The sequence below is a fragment of the Haliotis rubra genome, unplaced genomic scaffold, assembly GCF_003918875.1.
Source record: "Haliotis rubra isolate DU_JTF1 unplaced genomic scaffold, ASM391887v1 Scf137, whole genome shotgun sequence".
NCBI lineage: Eukaryota > Metazoa > Mollusca > Gastropoda > Lepetellida > Haliotidae > Haliotis > Haliotis rubra.
Window position 1 is genome coordinate 1635491 of NW_025765303.1, and position 23609 is coordinate 1659099.

A 23609-nucleotide genomic window follows, 5' to 3' on the forward strand; every position below is an offset into this window, starting at 1 on the left:
AGGCCCAATTTTGGGCCCTTGGACTTAATTTCGCATGGGCTTTAATTGATAGGAAATCCCGGTACAAATGCAGACACATACTTGTATATAGAAATGTAGAGTCGACCATGTTGCCCGGGACACGTGACTGATGTGCGTTATTACCGACGCAGACCAGGGGATAATCGATTATGGACTTATATGTCATTATATGAATAACAGTAATTAATGAGACTTGATAGTGTTGCTAACAATCAATATGCAATGCGATGCTGATGATGAGTAACAATGAGGATTAGTACATAATGAAGAATGCAACTTGCTAATTCCTCTGTCAATATAGGTCCATATAAACAGGTATTAACCTCCTGAAAATCTTTATTTGCATACTAGCGTCATAGACATTATGGCAATAACGTAATGCTGTATTTATAGGATCGTTCTACTAAGTTCATTGGACTGGTTTATTGCATCGACGACACTGACCCTGGTGCGCCAGCAACTCACCTGGGCTAAGGCTGTCAGTAGTTTTTCTGTGGTACTTATCTCCATCCTCACCCAGAAAGAGAGTGGGCGGGCGGAATAGAAAACTCAGTAAAAAAGTTTTATTCAATGGTTGAAAAATTCATATTTAGATCACTTGGCGAGTCTTGAAAAAGCATGATGTACCTGTTATTTTTTATGAGTACAATTGTAAGAATATGTTTTTATCACATCAGAGTATATAATTATTTTTACACTGAGAGAAGAAAACGTTGTATTTGTTTACGTTGGAATGAAAATTCAGGGCCCGGTGGAGAAGGGTAACAGAAGAATTTCGGACCATCCTCATGAGTGTCACCAAATTCAACTCGTCCACGACCTTATTTCGACCGGGCTACGACATTTAGATGTCATGTCTTGATTCAAATGAAATACTGTTTAAAGCGTAAAACACACTCCGCTCCTTCAATACCAGACTTACGCTTGTTATGTTTCAAAATACATATCTTCCACACAACAGACCCATGAAGATTCGGGTTAGAATTGGTCTTCAGCAACCCATGCTTGTACGAGGCGACTAACGGGATCCGGTGATCAGGCTCGCTGAAATGTCATCGTATCCCAGTTAGGTCTAGAAGCCAGACCCCCCAAAAGGGTGAAAACAGAGTATGAAATATGGCCCGAGACGGGCTAGATTTCTGTCGGATGGTCTAAATATACAGCTGGCCAGCCCGATGGTCTGGTAAAAAGATTAGATAACATTTTCCATAAATCTGAGTAAATTCACCATGTCTTAAAATCTATTTTTCAAACTGAGCGTTACATTTAGACTGGACAATTACTGTTTGAACATTGAACTGCGTTGACATACTCAAACAGACACCTATCGATGCGCGGAGTAAATACATGTCTTAGGTTAATTGAATTTTTCTTTGTAACTATAGTACTTTCTTTGAATTGTCTGGTCTTGATAAATCCATTTTGGGCTGGTAACATTTTGAAGTTACCAGCCCGGATGTCTGGCTGTGTTTTTGGCTTATTTCATACACTGGTGAAAATGTGGTGCAGTTCTGGCGACCGTCACATTTAGGAATGATTTAGCTTTGATTAAAAGACGCTTGTCATCAGCTCCCATGCGTGACTACCGTGCAGGGGCCCTTTTAAGGTGCAACATGTCATTTCAGTATTGGTAATATTTCAACCGATAACTGGATGGTTTAATTTAATAACTCTGGTTTAGATTGACCGATTTTCATCAAAATAGTAGTTTTGGAATGCTCAGATCATGATTTATAATTGTGGACAATAATATTATGTATATACTCATCGCAAAAATATTTTTGTAAGGTCAATTTTAATAGAAAGTGCATTTGATGAGAAAAATATGAGGTAAATTTTGGAAAATATAGGTATTTTACCAAAAGTATGTTTTACTAATTCAGCTATATCATTTGAAGATCAAATATACGGTTAGTTGGCGCTGTATGCATGAAAAGTTGGTACTATGTATTAATTACATCGGCATAATGTTTATTCACCAGTAACAGCTCCATGCTTTACATAGCATCAACGACACCAAATATGTCGAAGATACTGTTGGACTACGCGTATTCCCAGTTGACATTTTATCATAGGAATATTTGATAAAGATCTATTACGACAGAAACTTATTGCTTTAAATACAAATTCATTAAGTGCCTACTTTTATGGAAAACTGAAAGATATTCCTTGTTAAAACTAAGTTATGTGGATGTTAGTCGCAAAAGGGTAAATTTTCATGTTAACTGCAAAAGCTATTAGTTTATAAACAAACTAAGGGAAAGGTTCCCATAGTTTGTAACTAAATTCTACTCTCCCATAGTCATGTGTACCCTCTCATAGTAAGGCGAGCTGTCTCTGTTCCATAGTATGCAACGTTCTCATGTTACCAAAACTGATCGCAGAAATACAGCAGATAGAGACAGCATGACGTCATTAAGTAACCAGCTTTTGGTCGGTTGAAAATGGGATCTAACCGTTTTCAACACTTCCTCATTCAGTTGGTTGTTAAACGCAAACATTATGACAGTGGTTTGGAAAAATAACACATATCAATAAGAACACAAATAACATTATATTTTAATTAAAAATTTGAGACAGAGTCACAACATCTTTCAAAACTAGTTGAAGATCTCGCGGGGAAGAAGTTCCATCTTGGACTACATTGGCATGTTCAGGGCCGGTTTAAGTTGCGGATGGAGGGGCGGAGACCGAGAACGTGGGCGACGATGTCGTGGATGTGGATGTGGATGTGGCTGTAGCTGCAGCTGTGACAGATGGGCGTTTCCTCTGTATTATGTCATTAACCCGGGCCTCCATCTCAGATGATGTTCTCTGCGTTAGGAAAACGTGAACATTATTCACAGAAGCATATCATGATCTTATATTAAGGACCTTCTGGTAAATATATAGGCAAAGCCTACTATCTGAAATTTAGGCGACAGCTTGAATAAAATAATCTTAGGCAGACGAATTGCTGTTTACAAATCGATATGCACAAGGACGTGGCCCAAAAAGTTGAAATGTGGAACATCTGTGCCGACAAATTATATTTAAAGTAGTTACATTATATTTCGCCCAAAAACCTACTGATGTAAAACGTCTTTTGGGGGCGAGTTTATGATAAAGAATAACTGTATACACACCTTGTAACTCCTAATGGCTACTATTTATGCCCCATCCTCTCTGCAATAAGCTGTTTGTCTACACCGGCGTCGTAGAGACGTGTAGCTGTTGTTGCTCTCAGAGAGTAGTTGGAGTAGAATCCTGCAAACCCAGCAAGTTTGTATATTCGCCCGACTGTTCCTCTCAAAGGATGTTTACCAATAGGACAGTCAGCAAACCACGTGTTATCTTTCACAAACCTAAGTGGTCGGAGGTAGAAAGCAGAACACTTGCCATCTCTAGGCGTAAAAGAGAAATAAGAATTTGTAATATAGATATCTTGCCCATTCAGTGACAATTTGCAATAATGCCACTACATTGTAACAGTAATTCCAATATTATAAACCAAGACAAAAATAGAATTAATTATTTCTGACAGTCGCACATGTCATGCCTTCTTGTGTATACCAAATATCAGTGAGAGTGAGAGTGAGATTGGGTTTAACGTACGTTGATAACCAGTCAGGTCTAAGCAGCGAGCGAGACCAAAATCAAGTATTTTTAAACAACATTATCAAATCAAACTAAAATATTCACATGTAATATTATGATAGTAATACTATTTATTACTCACCGAAGTGACATGTACTTTTGGTAGAGACGAATTAGGTATCTCTCAGGTCGCTCTCTTTTGACGGATATGCTTATTGACATTTCTTTAGCATGCGCCTGTGTTTTATTCCTCCTGTTTGTTTTGGAAACATCCTCTGTGTGCCTAAGAGTTTTACACCCATCTTCGGTGTCGGTCAGGAAGAACGGTGAATTCGGTCCCACCCTTAGATTTCTGTGTTCATCCCTAGCTCTTAATGCACAGTTCAAACCAATCAGATACACTAGAGTGTCTAGGAGTTTTTGAGGGGTGTCCTCACCTAAAATTCGCTTTTTCCACAACAACATCCTCCTGTCCAACACTTATCACAGCAGCCTGTCTCTTATCAATCCCAATTCCCTGTCGCGCTAGAGATTTCATTTTGGCTTCCAAAACAGTTCTAAGTCCGTAGAATAAGGGAGATTCGTAAAAGTTTATTTGAATTCCATTCCGACGAATAAAGTATTGAAGTGAGGCAAAAAACCTCATACAGTGTTTTGTCCCGATATTCTTGACCCTTCCGATTCCTGACCTCCTTCAAAAAATACATTAATGTTTTGTTCAATTCACCTTCATTCACTGCTATTTCTAAAATGTTTGAATTTAAGTCAAAACCACTAGGCCCTTATCTTGCTTTCCTCTCGTTCTACCCATGCCTGATAGAGTCTGACAGCCCACATACACACTCCGGCACAGCGATGACTAACATAACATCACTGCCACAGGCTAATTTGCATATCACGTGACCGGACTTTTCTCTTGTTTGTAATCAAACGCGCATATTCAAAATAAGAAGAGACTGGACTCACGAAAGCTTTTCGGCACTCTCTTCATAATGTTTTACATTGTTACATATATATTCTTCCACAACTGCGACAGTAAGGTCTATGACAGTACATATTTAGATATCAAACTGGCTGCATCGTTTGCTCTCCATCAGCTTCGATGACAGCAGGTGGAGCCGTACAACCTATGTAAACAAAGGATCGATACGCAAATCGAAATAGTGTTACATGTTTTTGGATATTTTCTCAGTGAAACTAAACCATTCTATTAAAGATGTTTAGTTAGATGTGTAGACTCCTCAAAAATATAAGAGTAAAAGAAATCTGTACATTATATTGAATGGACATTGCAAGATGTGACGAATCGTCACATTTTTCTGGCCTGTGGCAGAGGTACTATGCTGGCTTGCCGCATGGAACTCTGGGTAGGAGAGTGAGCCCACATACTTTTGTTTTCAGTATTTGTAGAATAACATTAATTACATAACTTACTGAAGTCAGAATCTGTCAACGGTTTGGCAAAACGGAATCTATTTGCAGCATTAACTATTTCCGGAATCAATGGCTGCAGTTGCTTCTGTAGAAGGGGCCTAGATGGTTTACGTTTGTTAGACAATTCATTATTGTATAAGTTTTCTTCAATAGCCTGACCTGCTTCAAACAAATAATCATCTGAACCAGAGGAATGTCAACATTTAAATCAAAACGTGGGGTGTCTTTTGGTTCTGAAATAGTGGTATTAAGTAAATCTTCAAAGTCAGAATTGATTACAACTTTTGAATTTCGAGAAAAAATGTTTTGCGTAATAAAGATGTCCATATCGGAATCAGAGGTTTCCATTATGAACCCAACAAACCAACAGTTCAAGCAAAAATGAATGATGCACGTGCCGTTATCAATTTTCACGCGATTAACACTCCCCTAGTTTTGTTCGTGTTAAGCTGCGTTCAGGCGAGGTGTACACACGTTTCCAGACCATGGCAAGCATTTGATAGTAACATAAACATTAGATGCGCACGAACAAGTAGTCAAACTTTGTTTTAAGTAGGCGAAAGCCTACGGCCTCGAACCTGCTTCCCGTGGGAACTAATCGCGAGTTTTCGGACATTCTCCTACACATAATATTTATATAAACATTTTGCTTCAAATATAACGTTCATAAAAATATGCAGGCCTCGGTTTTAGTAATATCTAATGATACACACTAAAGAGTTACACATAACAAGTGGGATACGAACACATAAGCTCCGCCCACTGCTGAATATTCATGATTATTGAACACTTAAGCCCATTCTACATTTAAGGTCACAACACACGTCAGCTAAATGTGGGAGGACACGTGAACTTCCCTATGAACCAAGTCAGCGCGCCTGACAACCCGATTCCGTTAGTCGCCCCTTACGACAAACATTGGTCGCTGAAAAACAATTCTAACCCTGTACTGCATGATCACTGGGTGGAGAGGTGGGGTTGGGAGAGGTGGGGGTTGGAGAGGTGGGTTGGGGTGTGTGTGAAAGAGATGATTTTACGGGAGGGGAAGCAATATTGTACATGACATGCAGGATGGGGTCACTTACTTTGTACCTATTTTTTTTTTTGGGGGTCTTTCACATTATACATGCTTCTCCTCCATAAAAATCATCATCACCCCACTAGACATAAATTATGAACGGTCCCCTACCTCACTTATATATGAGTGAGTGAATAATGAGTTTGGTTTTACGCCGCTTTTAGAAATATTCCATGTACATCTCGGGGGGACACCAGAAATGGGCTTCACACATTGTACCCATGTGGGGAATCGAACCCGGGTCTTCGGCGTGACAAGTGAATGCTTTAACCGCTTGGCTACCCAAACGCCCCACTAATATGTGACCTCATACAATCTTCTATGACATTCGCCTGTTATTCTACTTCCCTTTCATCCGACAGACATGCCCAGAATATCAGGATTGCAGTTTTGTTTGTCAGAGAAATTGTTGCTATTTCTTGAAACCGAAACTGGAATATGCTCAAGTAAATAATTTTAGTGATACAGAGCAAAGGTCACTAATTAATTGCTCAAAACCATAAAGAAATGCAATCAAATTCATAGCGGCTACATACAGGGGCATGTGGTTTTGCGACATGCCAAAAGTCATGTATAGCACAGACAGTTGACAACAATGTACTTGTGTTCAAGAGATTAATATTTCTCACCAACGAAAGATTCCTGCGTCGAGTTGACATCATGAAAATCAGTCGGCATTTGGTTATTGAAAGCTTTCAATATACACATACATTTCTGGTAGTTCAGGGTAGGGTCACGATTGCCGATAACGACCTCGCCAATGGGTTAGATAAAGGCCGTAAAGTATGTGTTAACTCAAATCTTTGAAGGGCATTTAGAAGTGGAATAAAGAAGTTGACATCCATAAATCTTGCCTTTCTTATGTGTAAACTGTTGTAATAATCTCATTACATTCTTTTGTTTAATGTCAGATATTAGGTCATAATGGCTAGACTTCGAAAGGGTATACCTCAAGTTCTTGACGAGTGAAGCACACAACTTTTGTATCAGGCTTACAGATAAATGCAATGCGGAATGTATATGATCAGTGGTTATGTCCTTGATAAATGCTGATGTCAATTCAAATATATACTAAGTCAAAAAAGAAACTTCACAAAATGTAATTTGAAAAATAATGAATAATTTTTCTCTGATGATACATCTATGTATCCGAAATGGGATCCCTATCTTACGACTCTAGAAAAACGTTAGCAAAACCCACTCAAACCCATCCATTCGTCGTGCAAATGACGTTAGTGCCAAATCAGGTTTTGCACGTGCAGTCGATCACGTGATCTTCGCATCGAAGTTTTCTTCATATGCACGTGTTTGCATTGGCCTCAAGAATTGAAAAAACACTTTTAAACCACAGTTCTAACGGTACTTGAAATGCCACGATTGTCAAATGTGCAACGTGAACGTGCCGTTGGCATGTTGCAAGCGGGAAGATCAGTTATTGACGTCGCAAGAGCAATGGGATGCAGCCGTCGTACTGTGTATGACTTGCGAGGTCGTCTACAACAAACTGGCACCACTTCCGATCGCCCAAGGTCGGGTCGTCCACGTGTGACGTCACGAGCAGAAGACCGTCAAATCGTCCTACGTCACCTACGCGACAGATTTCTGCCGGCTACACGAACCAGGGCTGAGATGTTTAGAGGTCGACTGTCCTCAGAGACCATTCGAAATCGGTTGCGGGCTGCCAATCTCCATTCTCGACGTCCATATCGTGGGCCAATATTGACGCTGTTTCATCAACGGCAACGTCTGCTGTGGGCCCAACGTCACCTCCGATGGACCCAGAGAGACTGGAATCGAGTCGTCTTTAGCCATGTATCCATGTTTACCCTCAGATTCGCGGACGGCAGGCATAGAGTCTGGAGACGACGTCGTGAACGGTATGCCCAATGTTGCGTACAGGAAGTCGACAGATTCGGGGGCGGAAGTTGCATGGTGTGGGGTGCTTTCTGTGGGAACAACCGTTCCCGACTTCTGGTCATCCGTGGAAACCTCACAGCTGCTGCTTTACCGCGACCAGGTGCTCACCCCTGAACTCGTTCCTTTCATGGCGGCTCATGGCCCAGGTCTACAGTTCCAGCATGATAATGCTCGGCCGCATACCGCGATGTTGACACGAAATTTCCTTCAAAACGCTGGAATCAACGTCATGGACTGGCCATCGAGGTCCCCTGACCTTAATCCAATAGAGCATGTTAGGAATGCACTTGGGAGAAGGCTTCGTGGTCTTAGGAACCAACCTGAGAATTTGCAGGAACTTGGCGCTGCCTTGCAAGAGCAATGGCGCAGAATCCCCAACCACGTGTTCACAAGCATCAGGCAGTCGATGAGGAGACGGTGTTTGGCAGTGGTGAATGCGCGGGGCGGCCATACACGATATTGAACTGAGAAATTTCGCATTTTTATTCTTGTGACTTGACATTCTGTATACCCATGTTTTGGAACGGCGGTGTAGCCTAATGGAACTGATTATGGCACTGTCAGTGTATCGAGTACATCACACAGATCTCAGCAATGAAATAATAACAATTTAACCATCTTACCATCTCTTGTTCTTTTATAGTGCCCTGAAGAAGAATGTGAAGTTTCTTTTTTGACTCAGTATATTATAGTTTGTGCAAATGCAGTGCTTCATATAACGTCTAATTGATTCTACTGGACTAATCCGTTATAAGAAATAGGTATCAGCTTCAGGATTAGTTTGCGCTGAACCAGAAATGTTTTAAGCTGTCTAAGTTTTGGGAGGTTACTATTTTGTTCATGATGGTGACACGGGATGCTCAGCTTCTCGCTAACCCCATGCTAGTGGCACTATTTGAAAGCGATTCATGGTGATGTTGCTGAATGTAGCGTGAATCTCGCATGGTCAATTGTACAATTGGGTGTTTTATTCACCAAGTTAGTATAGATGCTGTGAGGAAGATAAATACGTTTTTCACTGGATTATTTACTATCGTTTCAGGTTTCTTCGAAGCTGGGGCCACGGCAGGCTTGCTCAACTTGAAGGGTCTATACACCGCTTTAAAAAGGGTAATTGTTCTGTCACATGTGACAAGTCTGTATTTTAGCGGGTAAACGACTTACTCGATGGGGTAGACAGGCTCGCTGATTTGGGAACCGATGACGTGTCAACTAAGCAGTAAAAGTAAAATAGGTAAATGTCGACACGGAATTAAAAAGCACGTAAATAGTTGAGGCAAGAATTTGTTGTATGTGGTTTCAGCGGGGATGAGAATTGGACAGATTTTTCTCAAGACTCGTCTGACAGTAGTGCCAAAGGATCTGCGAAACATCTGGAATGAAAAATATTCTTTGGATCAAATCGAAACAGTACATACGGCCAAGCATCTATAAATGTGCTTTTCAGATGTAAATAAAACGTATTCTCCATATGTTTATCTTTTCTGTAATATATCTATTAAGTCTCAGTGTGCGGAATTTATTTGGAACAGACAACTGTCGACTTCTAGTCCCGATGTTGTAATATGTTCGACTTGTGGAATAAACAATATTCAACTAAAAAGTAAGTTACACGGGTTTCATACTAGGAAGTCCCACAAGCAGAAATAGGCTCTTCAATACAAAGGAAACCTGTATCCTTTAAGCAAAGTTATAGGACATGCTGTTTGTTTTATATTGTATCCCCCAAAAAAAAAAAAAAAAAAATAAAAAAAATCCCCCCCAAATAAAAAAAAAAAAAAAAACAAAAACAACAACATTGTTTTAATTTTTGTATGACAACATCTACCGATTCAGTGTGATCTTTACTCACTTTCTAGTTATTGTCCGGACGAACATCACTCACTCCTAAAGCCACCTTCCCTGTGGCGGAAAGACAAAGGGGAATTCCTGCAAAATACACATGAAAGAATCAATCCGTTAGATGTCTGAATAAAACAAAAGAGTTACTGTATATTAATTTCTAACTGAAAGAAATTTATCTTTATTTTCAATGGTCTCTCTAACAGATTTAATACAAGCTATTTTTATGATAGAAACTTCATTTATCGATGTCAGTCATGCCTTCACCCATTAATTATACGTTTTATTATCTAAATACCCTAAATGACAATACACGTTCAAAGGAATCTTCCTGTCTAAACAGTGCAGCATGCAGTTGTCATTTATCTGATTATGACGTCATTTATCTCTAAAACGACCTTTCCGACGATGGTGGTGTCACGGGGTTAACAAACCCTTCTACTGAAAGCCTGAACTTCCTTCTTGAAGGTGGGACAATACACCTATAAAACACTTCAGTAAACAAGACAAGTGTGGATAAAAGTAATAATGTTGACATAACTGTAAATTGAGTCAAGAAAATATGCAAAGTCAGCTTCGACTGCGCTCTAAAGAACTGTTACTCAACATGGTTACACGTACACAGCTCACACAAATTAACAGGGACAACAGGTGATCACTGTTAGAGTGAGAAAGTTACTAAAGAGATTATAAAAGGTATACCCAAGAAGGTGTCCTCCCAAAAGTTAGACGCGTTAAAACAACAAAGGTTAGGGTTGTTCACTACAGAGGTTCACTACAGTGTTACCTTCGTTAATTAATGGACTAGTCCAAAAGTATAAATCCAAACAATGTTAGGTGAGTGAGTGAGTGAGTTATTATTTAACGTCACATCGGCAATATTTCAGCCATAGGAAGGAAGTAACTCCATTAGGTTAATGAAAACTCTTGAAATAACCAAACATAACCAAATCCATATGAAAACAATAAATTACGCACAGATGAAACAGTTATAACCACAATTATCGTAATTACATTAGCATATCATAAGCTTTTTGGAAATTCTTTGTTGATGCATATTTACAAGTTTAAGCCGGTATTTTATGAAATGCCGTTGTGCATGTATGTATATATACTGAAAGGCAAACGAAATGTCGTAATATTGGAAATGACATTTAAGTATCAATGGAACATTTGAACCTATTTTTTAAAATAATACGCCACTGAAATGCAGTACCGACTTTCATCAGAGAAGATAACCCCTCTCCATTGTCCCCCACGACAGTTTTGCCGCTGTTGTGACCACTTGGATACGTTCCCGGCGGTGACGTTGGGTGAATATGGGTCTCCTGGCAGGACATCGACAAAACAGGTTCCTGGCTTGGTCACCCAAGCTGTTTCTCTGGCCCTTGCGAATAGGTCTTGCACGTGTTGATGGACGATATGACGGTCCTGGCGACGTGTTGTTACACGGGGTTGACCACTACGTGGACGGACATCAGTGCTGCTGGTGGCGTTGTATCGCACTCTAAGACGTTCTATCGTTCGTACGCTGCAACTGAAGTCATTAGCAATGACTCGAGCATGTTGACCAGCGTGCAGACGTCCAATAGCTTGTTGTGGATGATCTCTCGTTAACCTAGTCATAGCTGCTGTGTTCAGAAAATAAGTGAACGATTGCCATTCAAGCCGGCAATTTATGCCTGAATGCATTTATGATGCACGTGCATCTCGATTTCAATGTTGTGTTTGTGGGAACTTTTCCCTCTCCAAAAAACAAAAACATTTCTAACTTCAATCTCAAACAATACTTTATTGGGCAATGCAGGCTATACGACCACGATTCATGTTTCCTCAAACTTGACTTCTGGTGTATATTTAAAAAAATAGGTTCAAATACTCCATTGATACTCAAATGTCATTTCTAATATTACGACGTTTCTTTTGCCTTTCAGTATACATTGGGTAACGATTACACAATGCCATTTAGAAAGTGGTCAAATGCAACATGTTATATTTGGGATTACACTTTCTTGGTAAAATACAAATTCTGGTACTTTTGGGGGTTGAGGCCCCTTTTTGTGTTAGTCGCGGTGGCTGAGCGGGTTAGGCGGCTGACTGTGCTGGCGATTTGCTGCCTGACTGAGGGCGTACTTACAAGATGAAAATGGAATCCCTAGATATCTATATGAATCAACTGTTCACCTTTATAAAACCATTTCTCGCTAAGTGTCCACCTCTTTGAGTTCTCTAGATTAACTGTCAACATTAGTATTCTGATCAAGGTATTTCTATACAAATATGAAAACCATCTCGTTAGTGTATGGGACAGGTTCATTATATCAGTGGGCGAGACTAGGTTGTAATCACAGTCACGCCTGATTAATTTGTCTGACAAGTGGGATGTATGACTTTGGGGAATTCTAACTTTTGGGAGCAAACCCCCAAGAACACTGTGCCAACTGATTAGCCTATGTACGTAACGACCTTATATAACCTTCGAGCGGACCTGAGAGAATGCCGGCACCCAGGTGGGGTGCTTAATTAGAAAAGGGCCAAGGGTTGTGTTTGTTCTACAGCTTTTAACACCACACGAAATGACTGTATTACCCAAATTTTCTAACGTTAGTAAATAAACGTGTCATCCGGCGGCCATATGAACAACGTTTGAAATCTACGTATCATCTGGCTGTCAGATTTACACACGTTTAAATAGGTGTTTAAATATTTGAACATTCAACTCTGTATTCACATGGGTTTTACAGGTGTGGAAATCTGGCCATTGTTTTCGTGTGTTTTCTAACATGTGTAATAAACGTAAATGTTAAGAATGAAGGACATGGATTTCAGTACCCTTGAAATCTTGTATGACCAGGGTTAGGTTTGTCATATATTTAATACACGCGTAAATATTTGGTAATGTCTAAATGGAATGTAGCAAATTTGACACTAGATTAACATGTATGTCAATGGTTCGCTAATATAACTGTAACACCGGGCTCGTTAGCGCGTCCGACCACGTCATAATGCACTGAGATAACTAGAAACACATGGTGAAGTGATACCCATGACTGAGACCTACACTTTAAAGGGCTACACAGACTATTAACGTGTGCGCCTTTCTTGCCCCACACATAATGTCTGTTTAGTGTCTTGCACACGACGCAGACCTTTAGGTTTCAAACTATTCACACGAGGCAGACCTTTTTTTCCTTTGATGTTCGCCGAACTGATTGGTGTTTGTTAAGTGGCTTAAAGATGAGATTTCTTGATTGACTAATTAACTTATTGAATACTGATCAATCAGATATCACCTATATGAGTAGGTATTCTCCTACATTGAACCGTGTTCAGAATGACACCTGTCATTTAATGAAATGAGTTTGACGGTATGGGGGCCACTGGCCCATTATACATGTACAAGATACAGCGTAAAACATAATGAAGCGCCTGAAATATATATTATACATGTGACTGTAGAAAACGTGATCGTAACTTAAATCCTAGGAATACATACTTCCCAAGCAGTGATAATACATTGGTATTTTCAGATGCAATCAACTGTTGAGAAATTTTAATTATGACGGAAATATATGTATATTAATATGCAGGAATAATAGAGCGTCTACGACCATCATAAAATGGACACACTCAACAAAGGTGATATTCTGATTTTATGTTCCTAACTACACACAAAGGACATAACCTTTCTTCTCTATTTAAACCTTTTTTCCTACCTTCTTCTATGAATAACTTATGGCTACAGCATCGGAGAGATACACGACAGGCAAACTTCAAAGCTTGCCTCGTGTTTTATAGAAGGGTACAAAGTTAGTTTATTATACTTATGGAGACCTTCAAACCAGCGTTACTCATCTATGTCTATACACCTCTGCTTGAAAGACGATATGAACCGATTTATAATACCAACATCCTGATTTCTCCACATTTACCCAGATCCATAATCAAACAATAATGCTTTAACGTTTCATGCCCACCAACTCAAACACTTAATCATAATACTATGAACAGTATTCATCGGGATACTACTGAAGGGAATGGTAATTTGGCAATGGCATCAATCCCAGCGATGGTCCACCCTGGCAGTTGACATTTGGGTTGACATCAACGCCAGCAAGCCAGATGAAGCTCGGTGCACAAGCCTTGCAGACTACGTTACCAATCAGTGGATAGTGGGTGATCTACACACCTGTACCCGCCTGTGGAACCCTCACCAAATCATCGGGCCACGGACGAACAAACACTTGGAAGGATACCATAGTCGCCTGAAGAAAAGCGTCTAAAAGGCTCATCCCAACATCCTTGAAGCCATCACATTCCTCAAGTCAACACAAATATCCACTGAATCGAGATTGAAACAATATCCAGCCTGAAAGGGAAGGAAACATGTCCGATTGGATGAGACCCTTTTAGCTCTGAGAACGACGTCTACAGAATGACGAAATGTCCCTCATGGACTATGCAGATTTTGCTTTTTTCAACCTTAAGTTGTGCTAGCTTCCATTTGTAATGTAACATCTGAATTTTACAGAGTTGCATATACATGTATATATATAAATATTATTTTAAAAACTGTATATATCTGATTTCATTTTGTATGTACATGTGTACCAGTCTATAAGCAAGGTAGACCGATAGACCTAACGAGCTGATCACTCAGGCATATAATCCTGATTTGCCGGATTAGTAGAGAAGACAAAAACATAGTTAAAACTGGCTTAACACTACTGGTCAAATGCACATGATGCAGACCTAATTTTTCCCTCGCAGAGCTAGGTTTGCTTCATGTGCATAAAGCGTCTGTTTAAAAGGTTCATATATCGGCTCCATGGGTGAGCATTGGTCCTTCTGTTTTCTTTAGTAAATGCCGTTTCTTGTCCAGCAGAAGTTAGCATGCTGTGTATTAAGTGTAGGATGATTGATAATAAATAGTTTATTTGTAAGATGGATGTTATCGGTTATTAAAGTGGTTCTTTATCTCGTTAAACAAAGTTTGGTTTTGCTTTGTTTTGTTCTGTGTGTGTATGCTTCTGTCTGTGTGAGAGAAAAGGTGGGAGAGAAAGAGGGGATAAGTATTATTGGTTTACATTTTAAATAACTGACCTTATGTAATCTGATATTGACATAGAAGGCAGACACTGGTTATAGCAATAAAAACACAGACAGTTGTATCCACAAAGACTTGAACCGTCAGGTCCCCAATTTTATTACACCATTGTATGATTATCGTAGCTGCACAAATATTGTTACCTATATTTTCAAATTAATGACAATGTATGAATGATTTTCGTAGCAAAATACTCTTGTAAAAGTGTTAACATGAACATACTTAGTATAACCTCTTTTATTCGGATTCCAGACATTTTGCCATACAGAGGTTTTCTCAAATTTCAGTTACCCGCCGGAATTTACCCCAAACCTGTTTTGACAATACATATTTTGGTTCATATCTAGGGTCGAAAATAGAAAATGATAGTGACTGCAATTAGTTCATTAGCTTAAATAACAAAGCAGGTTAATATCGTGTATCGTATAAAGAAGTGTCAAAATACACAATCAGGTAGATGTTTTTGACGTACTTGGTATAAGAGTCATAGTTATAAAATTTATTTTCCACTCAGAAAAAACCCCAGGTGCTATGTAACATAACGTCATCTACACAACCAACCTGTTAACTTTATTTACATTCTCTCCATATGTAGGAGTATGTAGTTTATCAAAACAAATGCCGCAACACTTTAATGTTTCCAAAACAGATTGAGGCACCTTATTAATTTGAATTTGAATGGTGTAAAGATCACACGAACACGCACACGCACACGCACACGCACACGCACTCCATATCCCTTACTCCCCAACCCCCACCAAGACTCATGCCAATGCATGGACTACCAGTAAATGTGGCGAATGTGTGGTACAACAGTTAAAGTCGTTTCTCCTTTATGGACGTATTGTCCGCCGATGAACTTTGAACTGATATTTTGCACAGGCATGAACACTGCGGGACCGTCACATTCAAAAATATTGTTGCAAAATAAAGTTACGAGTGAAGTCTTGAAGTGATTGGTACCAGGACATTCGACCAAATGTCAAGTCTGTTCTCTGACCACGCACTGTGACATAACACCTTATGTAGTATAGAACCTTTCCTGGGCGAAGATTTCCAACTCTGTCAATGTTCCCGTCAAGACCACACCAGTTTGCAAGCACAAAGCTGGAACGTACAGAACGTGACTCTTCGCTGCCATATACTTCTCCCAGCATCTCAATCATTCCAACTTTTGTAAACCCTTGTCCTAACTGCAGATCAGACACACTGTGCATAAGCGTTACACGAAGGGCTGATTTGAAGAATTCAAATTCAGCACTGGAAAACATGTCCGGAACAAGTGGTCCTATTGTGCCGACTTTAATGGAAATAAACTTTGACAAATCCGTGTCATTTGAAAGGTTAATAACCATACGTGCACTGGCAGCAAATACTGGTCGTTCATCGTGATCTTGGAGGAAGGTAAATGACGCCAGGAAGTCATCCTTGTACAGAATAGGGAGTGGCCAGTCCAGAATAATTTGATTCCGAATATATTTTCTCATTATTTGAACTTCAATCGATCGTTGGTTTGTTGAATATTTTTCCAAAATCCCATTTTGTCTTTCATACGAAAATAGCCAGAATCCGTACACCGGCCCATAATCAAGTATGCAGTCTACAAGATGGCTGTGCAGATGCATATTTGGAGTTACGGCTACGCTGCAATACCGGACGACATAGCTTGTGACATGCTTCCACAAAGATACACCAGCATGAATAATGTTTCTCAGGGATTATATCCTTTAGCGCGACTAATGAGAAATAAAGAGTCCAGTTTTTCCACTGATCAGCCGTGAAACTGGCAAAGTTGCTTGCAATCTTCCTTGGGATTCTCCCCGTTCCACTGGGAACTGATACCCTGTCCACCCGCTCTTGGATCACCTTTAAATCGGCATACTTAAGGATGTCCTGTTTGAGCCAAATCCCTTTGAAGATATGTTTTGCCGTTCCAAGGAAAAGGTTGTGCATGGGATCAATGATTGCAAATTTCACACAGTCGAAGTAGCACAGTCGCATCAGTTCAGAGTATCTTGCTCCCGTCTTCTTCTCAATAGCATCTCTTGCTGTTTGTGTAGATACTCCGAGTTGCTATAGATGCATTCCCTCTCTGTCTCTCACTTGTCCTGGGAGGACATGGGGAAAATCCACCATAGTTCATTTTATCTCCGAACTTTCCTTGAAAACAAAGGAAAGAATACTTATTTTATGTCTTAATCATGTTTTACAAAATTGCATTGTCAGTAATTGAAGACTTACTACCTGACAACATGTATGTTGCTGATGAGTTTTTAGTTTTTCGTTTAAATGAAATCCTTATGGAACCTTGCTCCAATCAGTTACATATAGTTATATATATTACGTGCTTAGCTTATAGACTGCATCAACTGTTTCGTACATATTTCACACACTTGGAACACGACTCCTAGCCTCTAACTTCTTAGCTCACCAAGTGCTTGCGAAGTAAGAGTTGGCAGATGCGAATGTTACTGAAGATGTTGGTCCCACCAGTCATGGGAATTTGGTATGTTTACTCTGTAACCTGAACCCTGCAGTGACTTTTCCAGCAGATGATAACAGACCCTGAACATGAGGAAATCTAGACTTCATTCATTTAGGGAGTTAATTAGTACAGCATTACTGAAAGGGCTGGGATGAAGGGAAAATAAGATCGTTCTGTGACTTTGGTACAGACGGGGGCACAATGTGTGAAGCCAATTTCTGGTGTCAAGTATGAAGTAACTAAATTAATGCTACCCACTCTCCAACTCGTATGATGAAAAGTGCATGTCCTGCAAAATACTAACAACAGATAACATTTGGACAACAGACTATTATAAGTCTCTCTTAATTATAGTTCATATAGCTCAAAATAAGTTTCGATATCCTTCCAAAACACATTTGGTTGAAGCTGGCCAATATACATTTACTTGAAGGCAAGAACGCATTTTAATATGTAATTCCAGTGAGTGAGTGAGTTTAGTTTTACGCCGCATTTAGCAATATTCGAGCAATATCACGGCTTCACATTGTACCCATGTGGGAATCGAACCCGGGTCTTCCGCGTGACGAGCGAACGCTTTAACCACTAGGCTACCCCACCGCCCAATGTAATTCGAAAGTACATGAGCACGGGTATCACTTTTGTCTTTTGTCCTCCACATACCCCTTTGTCACAGGGGCAGACTATGGCATATTCTCTGATATATATATATAATTATGATCAGATTTGAATTAAAAAGGAGCCCCAGTGAAATGAGAGATCGTTCCCGGAGAACTTGGGGAAATCTAGACTTGCTTCATTTAGGGCTTTAACATTGCAGGGAGGGCTAAGAAGTAGGGAATATAATGCGGTTCAGGGGCTGTTAGATAGACTATTACAGGGGTTCAACAATATTCACATTATAAAATATCTCCATTGAGTACGTGTATTACCTGAAACAAATTCCTTTGTACACTTGTGACACCCTTGCTTTGAAGTGTGACCGAGGAATCCACAGAGTTTTCTTGTTGCTGGGACATCACAGGCACAGCAGAGTATGGCAGCGAAGTAGTTTTCCAGCTGCTTACGCCCGGATGCTTGAAACGATAGGCCATATTCCCAAAGTGTTACAAATTCATCAACAAGAGGTTTCAAATACGTGTTTATATCCTTCGACGGTTCATCTGAACCTTGTAGAACTCCAGCCAAAATAACATTGTGCTTTTTGTACCGTTCTTCGCGAGGCAAGTTCATCAATGTCAAGAACAAAACTCCAACGCTGTAGGGAGAATGGTCAAAGGGTTGAAACCAATCAAGATTTAACATGAGAGCAAATCGTCTCTCAGTATTGAGGAAATCAACTCCCAAATACTCTTCGAAATTTCTCCATATGCGTCCATCATACACATCACGCAGAACCCCTTTATCTCTTAATCTTCTCAAATGATTTGTCGCAGATTCGTAGAAGCCTGGCCTAAGTAGAAATGACTTAAGAGTATCCACTACAGGTCTGTAACTATATACCTTTAAATGGGTAGAGGTTGCGTTCACCGTGTCTTAGCGTGATTTCCTTAAGAAGTGGGTGTCCGCACGCTCTAGATCTGGAACTTTGTGGATGATTTGGAAAATATTTGAACTGACATAGTCGTGAGATGTCTTTTCCGTACTTGTGTTCCAAACAGTCGTCATATAGGTATGTATAAACGGCTCCAATACAAAAACGAAGACTTCTAGTTAAAAGCTAAAAACTTCCAGAAAGAGCGTTACCTACGCTACAAGAGCATCTATGTACTTGTGACATGAATAGTAAAGATAATGCCAAAATACGACCAGAATAATCTGTATTGGGACAGAAAAACATATCCCGTAAACAATGCTAAAGTACAATATATACCCAGAAAGAGCAAATGATGATGGAATAACGCAATGACATAAGTCGGGAAAGCACGCGAACAGCATGACAGTGGGATAATTTAAGGCCAAGTTGGCCATTTCTATTTCCGTGAGTATTTTAGGGTATGGGGCTGTGTGTCGTATGACTGCAAACTTCAGCTTGTCACTAAGAGAGTGATTTTAGTTTTACGCGTCACTCAGCAATATTTCAGCTATATGGCAGCGGTCTGTAAATAATCGAGTCTGGACCAGTCAATCCAGTGATCATCATCATGAACATTGATCTGCGCAATTGGAAACCGATGACATGTGTCAACCAAGTCAGCGAGCCTGACCACCCGATCCCGTTAGTTGCCTCTTACGACAAGCATAGTCGCCTTTTGCGGCAAGTATGGGTTGCTGAAGACCTATTCACAGTGAGAGGAAATCCCAATGGCCAAAGATACCAAAGCAAATCTTCAAGAGGCATTATATTGATGACAACGCTGGGCCACATCGCGCACACGCAGTCATTGATTTCCTGCTTCAAGGAGCCATTACCCACCTTCCATGGCCAGCCAGAAGCCCTGATTTGAACCCAAGCGTACGTTCAGAATATTGATGAATTAGAGCGTACATTGCACCTAGAATGGGACAGATTACCCCAACATTTGATTCACATTCTTGTGCACTCAACGGTGACGAGGGTTCAAAACGTCCTACAGATCGGCGGAGGTTACACAAGATACTGACCGTCTTCTGTTTCTGAAACTAGAGACCCTATTTGTGGATTGGGTGTATGAATTATGACTATGCATCGTGTTACCCGTTTGGGGTGACCATACTTTTGACCCATGTTTAATCAAATACCATTCAGATTCTTTATTGTTGGCTTTTGCGTTAAAGAAAAGTCTTTAGCACTTTGGCTACAAAATTTCCTGTGAAGACGCACGAAGACGTACATAAACTGATTAAATATAGCTTTAAATATTTTTCCATCTGTATATATTGCTCATACCAAATGTCAATCCTTCCACAATACACACCTAGTACCGTCCCCTTGATCGCTCTCCTCCAAACCTTAGCGGCTGCTATCACGGGTTCACAAACACTTCTAAGGTAAACCGGAACTTCCAGCTGGAAGGTGGAAAATACACCAATAAAACACTACAGAAACCAAGACAAGTGTGGGTAAAATTAGTAACGAGTTTATTTACAGTTATGACAACCAGAGTACAGAAAATATGCAAGGTCACCTTCGAATGAACTGTCAATTAGCTCGAAACAATCACTCAGACATAACCACTGACTCCCATACTCAATATAACACACAGGGCTCACACAAAGCCAATTGACGAAGCTCAAAGTTGACCTAACAGGGACAACAGACGATTACTGCTGGAGTGAGAAATAGTCGCTTAGAGAAACAGGGTAATACGCAAGTAAAGTTCTACACTAACTTACTATGCAACTTTTATAAATGGGGTAGATGGGTAGGTTAACTAAAGGAACAGGAAGTTAAGTAGCGTAAGTGACTATGTGACCAATTCACCAGATGACTACAAAAAGTAAGAACTGTCTCACCCAAATGTCATCCACGTTCTGGTGGAATTGTCTTGTGGTTGCCCCTAAATGGGGAGGAGTGAGTAAGCGAGTATGGTTTTACGCCGCTTTTAGCAATTTCACAGCGGGGGACACCAGAAGTGGGCTTCACATATTGTACCCATGTGGGGAATTGAACCCTGGTCTTCGGCGTGACGAGCCAACACTTTAACCACTAGGCTACCCCACCTCCCCTAAACGGGGGAGGGGAGCTACAAGAGCATATAAAGAGCGTAACTTACGCTACCAGAGCATATAAGTACTTGTGACATGAATAGTAATACATTAATAAATGGTAAAAGGGGCAAAATACGGCCATAATAAGCTGCTTTGGGACAGAAAAAACATATCCCGTAAACAATGCTAGAATGGTGAAGTAGAATATATAACCAGAAAGAACCAAGTTAGCGCTACAAAAACTGTACAAATGACCATGGAATAGGACAATTACACAAGTGATAATAAGTCGGGGAAAAGAGCACGCGAACAGCCTGACACTGCCACGGTCACACTAAAAGGGGTTTCTATCTGTGGCACAGACCGCCTGATTATCCTGTCAGTATTTCCTTCCTAAATGTCTCCAACGCTCTTTGAGAAACAACTGCACCTGTTTTACGTGTAATAACTTTTAATCTGGTCCAAGTTCTTTTTCCTCTCCTATACTCATCTCACATAAAGACTGATACATTCTTGAAGAGCGAGTTTAGTTTTACGCCGCATTTAGCAATAAACCAGCAATAGCACGGCAGGGTACACCAAAAATGGGCTTCACACATAGTACCGATGTGGGGAATCTAACCCGAGTCATCGAGGCGACGAGCGAACGCTTCCACCAGTAGGCTACCCCACCGCCCCTTTTTGAGGAGAAAGACGTTGTATGAATTTACTTCTTTATTGCAATCGCTGCGACGTTTCGGTGCAGATGGTAAGACGCGAGTGATAACGGCGTTACAGGTAAACGGCGCATCTATTGCAATACAGTTGTCAATCCATAAAACGTGTTCCTCTTTGTCACACCAGTTTCTAAATGCCTAATGAAGTGGTATAGCCATACCCACGCAGTCAAATCTCTGATCAAGCGTAACACTCTTCTGAAGATCAATGGCTAGCGGAATTTCGCACTGCATGGACGACTTTTTAATTCTGAACCTAATGATAAACATTTTCATGTTATTCTGTACTAAGCCTTATTCTAATCCTTATCAAACCACAACTCAGCTCTAAATTTCATTCAGCAAACTTACAATCCAAGGAAGTAGCGGTCACCAAGCTCCCAGCCACGGGGAAACTAACCTGGCTACAACCACCCAGTTACTAAAATAACTTATCTCAAATGCGTACATCGATGAATATCTGAACCAGACTATTTACAGATGACCGTCAAAACGCATGAAAATTGCTTTGTGCAGCGTTAAAAAAACTTCTTATCGACAGTCCAACTCTTCCGTGGAATCATTAAATAATTCTCACCCCTGTAACCGACATGTCAACATTCACGAGATAATATACGCTAAATATTGCTGTAATTCTCATTTGACACAGGAACCGACATCCGACAACTTATCCAGTGGATACCTCTGTAAACTGGATACACTCATTGCCATGTCTCATTCACCGACTCCAGGGTGACAGTAAGTTAACATGCTACTTCATCGCAAACACGTATAACCAAACCAAAACGGTCTACTCACGTCAGCTACTAGTATATCTTCGCCTTGCAATACCACGACTTCCTCACCTCCTCACTGATTACCTCGAGGTGTGAAAAATGGCCACATGAATAACGCACATGCTCGTTCTCACTCACATCGGCGTGTTCAACTCGTGTCTATTCGGAGCAACCGAATAGACTTGGCTGCGGAAAGGGACGAGTGGGGAAGAATGGCACGTGCCGACCAGCATTCACGTGCAAGATATGTGCGCGAGACACGTTCCCAACCAACCGGCTGCGTTCTTGCGATCTTTTCAATCCCATGTATGACCACTTTAAATCAGATTCTAGGAATTCCGAGTAAGAAATTAGTGAGTGAGTGAGTTTAGTTTTACGCCACTTTTAGCAATATTCCAGCATTATCACGGCGGGGGACACCAGAAATGGGTTTCACACATTGTACCAATGTGGGGAATCGAACCCGGGTCTTCGTGTGGCGCTACTAGGCTAGGCTTAACCACTAGGCTACCCCACCGCCCCAGTAAGAAATTAAATCCCCAGCAATCTCTGCTTGTCGTAAGAGGAAGCTCAATCAGCTACATGAGTGAGTGAGTGAGTTAAAATATAACGTCTTGCAATATTTCAGCTATATCGAGTGAGTTTAGTTTTACGCCGCACTCAGCAATATTCCAGCTATATTGCTGCGGTCTGTAAATAATCGAGACGGGACCAGACAATCCAGTGATCAACAGCATGAGCATCGATCTGCGCAATTGGGAACCGATGACATGTGTTAACCAAGTCTGACCACCCGATCCCGTTAGTCGCCTCTTACCACAAGCATGGGTTACTGAAGATCAATTCTAACCAGGACCTTCACAGGTATTCAGCTACATAGCGACGAGAAAGGTTTTACATGCATAATAAATACAAGTTGTTACAAATCCGCTCATAGGACTTTAAAATAACTAGAGTACATGGGGCGGGTGCAGACGTTTGTGAAATGGGGGTGCACAGTTCATTTTCACACTATTTCACGAGAGTT

At 40.5% G+C, this 23609-nt stretch overlaps 1 long non-coding RNA gene across 1 annotated transcript; it reads right to left on the reverse strand.

Moving 5' to 3' along the window:
- Window positions 1-9321: 9321 nt before the first annotated feature.
- LOC124268220 lies at window positions 9322-22803 on the reverse strand. Its single transcript, XR_006896240.1, has 4 exons — window positions 22605-22803; window positions 20358-20448; window positions 9879-9955; window positions 9322-9399 (listed from the first exon to the last, which is right to left on the reverse strand). It is a non-coding gene; the product is annotated as an uncharacterized LOC124268220 (long non-coding RNA).
- Between the last annotated feature and the right edge of the window lie 806 nt (window positions 22804-23609).